Below are 7,333 nucleotides of genomic sequence, written 5' to 3'. Positions count from 1 at the left end.
TTTTGCAAACATAAAAGCTACACAAAAATAGCCGTATATTACTTGGGTAAATATTTCTGAATATTTTCTTAAAATTTCTCTTGCAACATAAAATTGTAAAACAATCAAATATGCATTTATCTTATGTAAGAATGCCGTTTTACATTATTTCGTTCTTAATTAACAAAATGCAGTTTGAAAATATTTGATATTTGATATGCAAAATATAACGATAATGTAAAATGGAATAATTTTTAAATCCCTTTTTCTATTTTAACAGCAAAGTTATACTTAATGTAATTAGTATTTACTAAACTACCTTTTACATTAAAAAGGACGAGAAGAACGTGCATGTGTAACTATTGCTGACGTTCCTTCACTTATATTTTCCTTAATTATCAAAATTCGATAGCTTACGTTACTGTAAATATAAGATATATATATATATATATATATATATATATATATATATATATTGGCTGATCTTTTACTGTGTGAAATAATAAAACGGGACAAATAATAATAATAACAACACCGATAATAATAATAATAATAATAATAATAATAATAATAATAATAATAATAATAATAATAATAATAATAATAATGATATATTAATAATCCTAGTAACAATAATATGAATATTTATTACAGATTTGTACGTTAACGCCCTTAGTTTAAACATCCACACATAGATGTTCTATAGTTAATGTGGGTATGCGCGAGCACATTGAAAAAACTTAGCTAACAGAGAAAAAAAAACAATCGAGATATCCCTGAATTGATATGAAATTTTTATCCACCATAAATATGCTTATAAATCATAAATATGCTTATATCTACAGAGCTTCCTTGGATTATTGTGGTGATTAAGAAAAAGAATATCAAACGATGAATAAGATTCGTAAACCTTAAAAAATATTAGGCAACTCCCTATTTTCCGGTTTCTCTAAACCGAAATTAAGTAGGTAGTTCTCCAACGTGGGAGAGAACAAACGTAAAAAGGTGGTTGAATTAGTGAAAGGGTAGAGTTCCACCAAAATAAACACAATTTCAGTCTAAATAAATGTTATTGATCACATGTATCCACGAACATTCCTCGGTCAAACTTCCACTAAGCCAAGTAAGTCTTTTGGCTTTTAGACGTATGAAGTTAGACATCTTACGCATTCTTCACACAACGTTGAATACAAAACTGTTTTCAAAATCAGTGCCTTTTTATATATATATAGAAACAAGGACAATAGATTTTAAGTTTAGCAAAATGGCTAATCACATTAAACTATCTGGCGGTGAAATCGTATGTAGATCTCAACTTGATCTCGTAAAGGTGAGTTTTGTGTTCAAATTGTTTATCGAGCGTTTTTAAAAAAATTTTTTTACAAGGTGGTCACCACTTATCAAGGCCCGGAAGCCACTCAGAGATAAGGGTTATTGTAAGTACAGTACGTTAGTGTGGATATTTAAAGTGTCTACTTAAGGGGGCGGTTCATCAGGAATTTGTTTACGTTGGACTTGAGCGTTAGAAACTTTCACATTCCCAACGTACATGTAGAAGTGTGCTTTAAAATCTAAATGATACATGTGTTCACTGAATTTAATTTCTTGCTTTTTGAAATGTCATCTGCTTGCATACAGATACCGTCGATTTTATTTAGAGGAATGTATCGGCTTCGTATCAGTCTAATATCTAGTTTAGCAATGTTGCTCTTCTTCACACGGACGGTCACAAGTTCCGATGTAAGATTACATACCATTTATATAATTCATTGACTTTACTTTGATATATATATAGCCAATAGTTGAGGAAAATTATAGACTAATAAATATACCTAACTTATTAGTTTGTATGTCAAATTAATGTAGTATTACTTTTCAATCGGGTATTACCACCGACTTTATATTGTGGTCGTTCAATTAGATACGGTGACACTTCAGTTATCATGGTAACAATAGAATATAAGATTTTGATGAAGTTCACACGAACATGATCGTAAACTTGTTCCCTGTTCCTTATAAAATATAATATATCTCCAAACATATCCATATCATTATTGAATTATAAATGTGAGTCTTAACAGCCCAGACTAGACATATTTTCCATGCTTAAACAGAATATTTGGAGCACAACGCTGTTGAATATTATGAATAAATCTAGATGGTCACATTAAGCAGAGATGCAATTTTTATGTGTCCTAAAATATGGTTACATTGCGGACAGGATCGTGTATTTAACAAGCCAGTGGATAAAGACTATGAATTATAACCATCCTATGTATAAGACATAGTTTTAACAAGGTTTAGCCGATTTCGACGCCTTATCAATATCGATTTAGTAGTACATGCATATCACGGATGGCATAAATCAATATTTTTATTCTGTTTGCCCGTTATTCATACTTTTATATTGCTATAAACTTTGTCTGGGCTATATCTAAATCAATAAATCGATAGGCAAGAATAAGATAAAATTCTCAAATGAATAGATCGATCAATAACGAAAATATATTGTGTTTGAACCCAAACGCGAAAAAAACTGCTTTATAAATTTAAAAACTGTCAATATAAAAAATGGTGTCGTTTACTTTCTTTAGAACATCTCAAAATTTACACAATGTGATATTCGAATATTATCTTTTCATTAAATAAGCTTTTAATCGAAGTATAAAATTGATATGCTCATATTTTTCATTGTTTACTGTGTGTGCAGTCAAACTTTTTATCCTGCCTCTACTATTGCATAAAAGGCACTTCTGTGTGCGCGTGTGTGTGTGTGTGTGTTTGTGTGTGTCTGTTCGTTCACTGTGGACTCGAAAACGGCTAGGCCGATTTTTATTAAATTTCGCACGAAGTTAATTTATGTGTTCGGCAGTGTTCTTACGTAGGATTTCTATCGGAAGTTTAAGCTACGTACAGAAAAAAACGATAATCGTAATAATCCGATAAAATTAAGTAACAGGCGATTTTGATCAAAGTTTACGTCTTACACAGCCTTACATCACAAGTGAATTTGAGAAGTTTTATTACCACACAAACCGAAAGGCCCGACATTTAAAAATAACTGCAGGTTCTTTCATATGATAGGGGCGGGTTTGAAGGGAATATCTTGTGTTTAAAGCATAAATCCGCCATGATATTTAACTTCATTTTAAACAAGAACTCACGTCATAACCATCCCACAAACAGTACAGCATACGAAATAAACAGTAAGTTCTCTGATATGATATGTACGTGGTTGAAATAAAATTTTCAATTAAAAGCACAATTGAAGCATGATGCTTGACTTGTGAATGTTAAACTTTTATTAAAGTTATAATAAATAAAAATAATTTTATTAAATCAACAATGGGTTACTTACAGTGCAATGCAGACTACAATGTATTGTAAAATAAGTCACTGGGAGGATGTATGTTTTCCTTCCTCCAATCGTGTACCGCGGCAATCATCAATCAATGGATTTGATTGAAAAATGGGCGATTCCACCGATTTCGATGACAAGAACAGATATTGGAGTGTAAAAGATTCGTTGAACATCATTCAATCCTGGTCAAGGTAGAGTCTTTGGCTAGTGTATACTTGTCACGTTTTGAAGGCGACTGACACATATTTTAGCATTATGAAACGTTAACGAACACTTTTATTTAATTGTAAGTGTAAATGTTTAGGGAATGTCATTTTTAAATTGCCTTCGATGAAGTGAAGAAATCAATTTTACACAAACGATTTTTACTTGCTGAATTATGCGGTTTTTTGTTTTGCTATTTATACATGTATATGTTTAATATAATTATTTATTTAACAACATAACTTCTCTGGAATCAACAATTTCTAAAGAACCAATGAGATTACAAGCGAGTTTGACATCATGGCAGATATGCGTAAAAGAATCATTTGCATTTATTTGGAAATAAATTAGTATTACTTATTCGTCTCCGTCTTTGTCAGCGTACAAACAAAGATCAGGAATCTGATTTTTATCGCACGGTCTACTAAGCTCCAGACCGTCTCTCCCCTAACTGTAATGTTGAATTGCGGGGCAATTTTATAAGTACTCATACAGGCAGAGTTCCGACAAATTACTCCACTTGTATTCCTCCCCTCGCTGTCTAAATACCTGGACTAATTGGACTAGCGGCAACATTTTATTTTTTAAAATTTACTATTTTAAAAGTCCACAAATACCAGAAAATGTTTGCTCTCAATAACTTCCCTCCAACTTCTTTCAAAACTCTTTTCTTGCTACCTTTTTTCTCCGGCGTTACAAAGATACAAACATTTAAATGAAATGTGAACAAACATATTACTCCAAAACTGGTCACTTTATATAATGTTTTCCATCCGACTCATTATCAAATTATCTTGGTTCTTTTTTTATAATCGTTACTCCGGCTTTTTCGTGAATATATATATACATATATATATATATATATATATATATATATATATATATATATATATATATATATATATATTAGATTAGAACAAGAGTCTTAAGAACAGAGTATATTTTAATGTATTAGTACATTCCTTTAACAATTAAAATAAAAGAAAACAATGCTCGTTGTAATGTAGATGTATAATAAGCTCAATAGGCTTATATATATCCTAGAGCTATTTTAATATTAATAAGATGAATGATAATTTCTAATCCAAATTATAAATCGGTTTCATAAGGACAAACACACAAAATCAATAAATTGTACGATTGTTTCGGAAACGATGTTTTTATTGTGATAGATATTTTTTTGCTGATTAGGAGATTTTGTTTAAAGAAACTATATGATAAAATTATTGTCCAAGACTCAATGTGTATCACAATAAAACCATCGTTTCCGAAACGATCGTACAATTCATTGATTTTGTTTGTTCTTCCTTTTATTTTAATTTTAATTATAAATTATCAATCATCTTACTTTATATATATATATATATATATATATATATATATATGAGAGAGATAGACAGTGAAAGACGTAACGTTACTAGTTGCATTTTTAATATTCAATTTTTAATTAAGTTTTGCATTCTTTAATTTTCGAAATTTTGAGATAGTCTGGAATATTAAAATAATGAAGAATACATCTGTTGCTGTTAACAGGGTACTGTGTTGAACCCAACTTACTTGCGTTGGGCAGATGCAAAAAGATAAAGGAGTTACCGGTGACATACGAGACTCAGCGACTTCTGTTGACTTGCGGTACACATACACACATATAAATATAAATAGGAACGCACATTGGAACTTCCGGTAGTAGATAGTAGACTGTCGATTAGAGTCGAAGTTGGTAGACAGTCGGACTTTTATTTGTTTCGAGACCAGGAGGGTCGACATAAACGCAGACAATCTTGAGTCAACAGTTTGAGAGGTTCCTCCATGTTCACTTGTAGACGAAATAACGAGATCCTTGCGAGAAAATCTTCGTCGTGTTTTCGTCGTAAATGCTCTTTTCATCTCATCGATTAGTTGCAGGAAGAACTGCATCCTGGAAGATAGAAGATAGCAACATAAAAAAAAAAATGTGATATCTTGCCGCGTATATATGCACGTACAGAATTAAGAATTATTAAGGTATATATACAACTTAGGGATCCTTAAAGGGGCTAGACTGCGTGCATACACACCCGACAACATAAATGAATGTAAGCCGTATATGAAACTTGTATATAAATGAATAGGGAGGATACACGCGGACAAGCCTTAAAGAGAAGATCACAAAAAGGCCATTGAACGCACCGAAACACACGTTAGAGAAATACGCACATAAACTATATTATACATAAAAAAGGAAGATATAACATATTAGGAATTAGTTTCATATAAAAATATGAAATTCTTTCAACTTTTCGTTAATACATGTTAATTCAGTTTTTTAGAGTTTCGTTTTGAAGGGGTATGCTCGTCCTCAATCAGATATCCTTTTGTATTATTTAAAATACCTCTTAATTAAATACGAACTTAATGTTTTGTCTGTTTGCGAAAATGTAAACACATATCAAGGCCGGGAGGTCACTCGAGGATAAGTGTTAATGCGTGTACGGTAGTGGAAAATTGGTATAATTTGATTATTTAAGAGGATCTTCCTCTTAAATAATCAAATTATACCATTTTAATGAGAAATTGCCTACGTTGGACTTGAAGTCAGTTTGTAGTAACTCCTAGCGAGTTATAGTCAGCAGGGAAACAAACTAGCGGAAAAGAATTCCACAAGCAAGCATTATAGGAAAGAAAATTTGTTCATGAAATTTGCGTTTAGGTTTAGGCAGCAATAAAGTGGGGGGGAATTGTTGATAGTGATTTTGGCTAGAAAAGTATTTTTGTAAACTATGTCAAGGAATATATAAAAGATTGTCAAGGTACGGATGGGTATTTCACAAGGTATGACAGGTTTGAAATTAGGGTTTACATTCTCCTAGGGCTAACAACCAAATCCATCCGAATTTATTGAAAAGGCAAGTAAATCAGATTTCAAACGTGGGAATATACGTAGGCATGATTCGAAACTCATTATTGCCAATGGAGATAAAGCAAAATCAGTAAGTTTTTAAAATGGACTAGTTCGCTGATATTGAGGTAAGTCCGGTTCTGAGCACTCTGGGTACATACCCGATTACGCAATTTTATGGGAAACAATCTATAATTTTATCTTGAGCCTGTTCACACCAACGAATTGATGCTAGCTTCTCTATAATGTATTGATGTGCTTGCCACGTGCTTGCCTTAGCTCCAACACCTTGACACTCTCCAGTAAAAGATTTTCAGCATTAGGAATTTCTTTCTATCTATATATACTTATAAAAAGCCAAGATCAAGTTTCATGAACAAAGCGTTTTTCCCCCAGAAAGCGCTATCAGTGGAACAACATACCACCCATCCGTTTCATTGCCAAATAAGCATCGACATCATAAAGTAAAATATAAACGAAAACTTACTAAATCTTCAATTTTGTTAATCATTTCATTTAAAAAATGTTTTCCGTATTCTATGGTTGTTTCGATCTTTGATAGTGTTCGGTGTCGAATGAAAATCTGAGTAACCCTTATGCTCGAGTTGCTTCTGGACTTGGATAAGCGGTGATCAGTTATGGTAGGAAAAGCTCTTTTTATTTGTCATCTATAATATAAATCTCACCTGTCTGTTTAAATGTATGTATGCATGTATGTCTGTATGTATGTCAGGTCATATCATATGATACTGGTAACATGTAACCCAGTACTACCTGCCTCATAGTCGGGTCACCGACGACTAAGCTGGTACCCTGACCAGACTTGTTTGGTGAGGAGGGTAGCTAGTCTCCCTGAAGGATTAAAAACAAGACCTCCCAAAGGGCCAATGAACCCTTTTTCGGGGTCAACG

This window comes from Euprymna scolopes, chromosome 27 (assembly GCF_053919585.1).
Source record: "Euprymna scolopes isolate OS-2025 chromosome 27, ASM5391958v1, whole genome shotgun sequence".
Lineage (NCBI taxonomy): Eukaryota > Metazoa > Mollusca > Cephalopoda > Sepiida > Sepiolidae > Euprymna > Euprymna scolopes.
The sequence above is the reverse complement of the archived record's forward strand: the minus strand, read 5'-3'. Positions refer to the sequence as shown.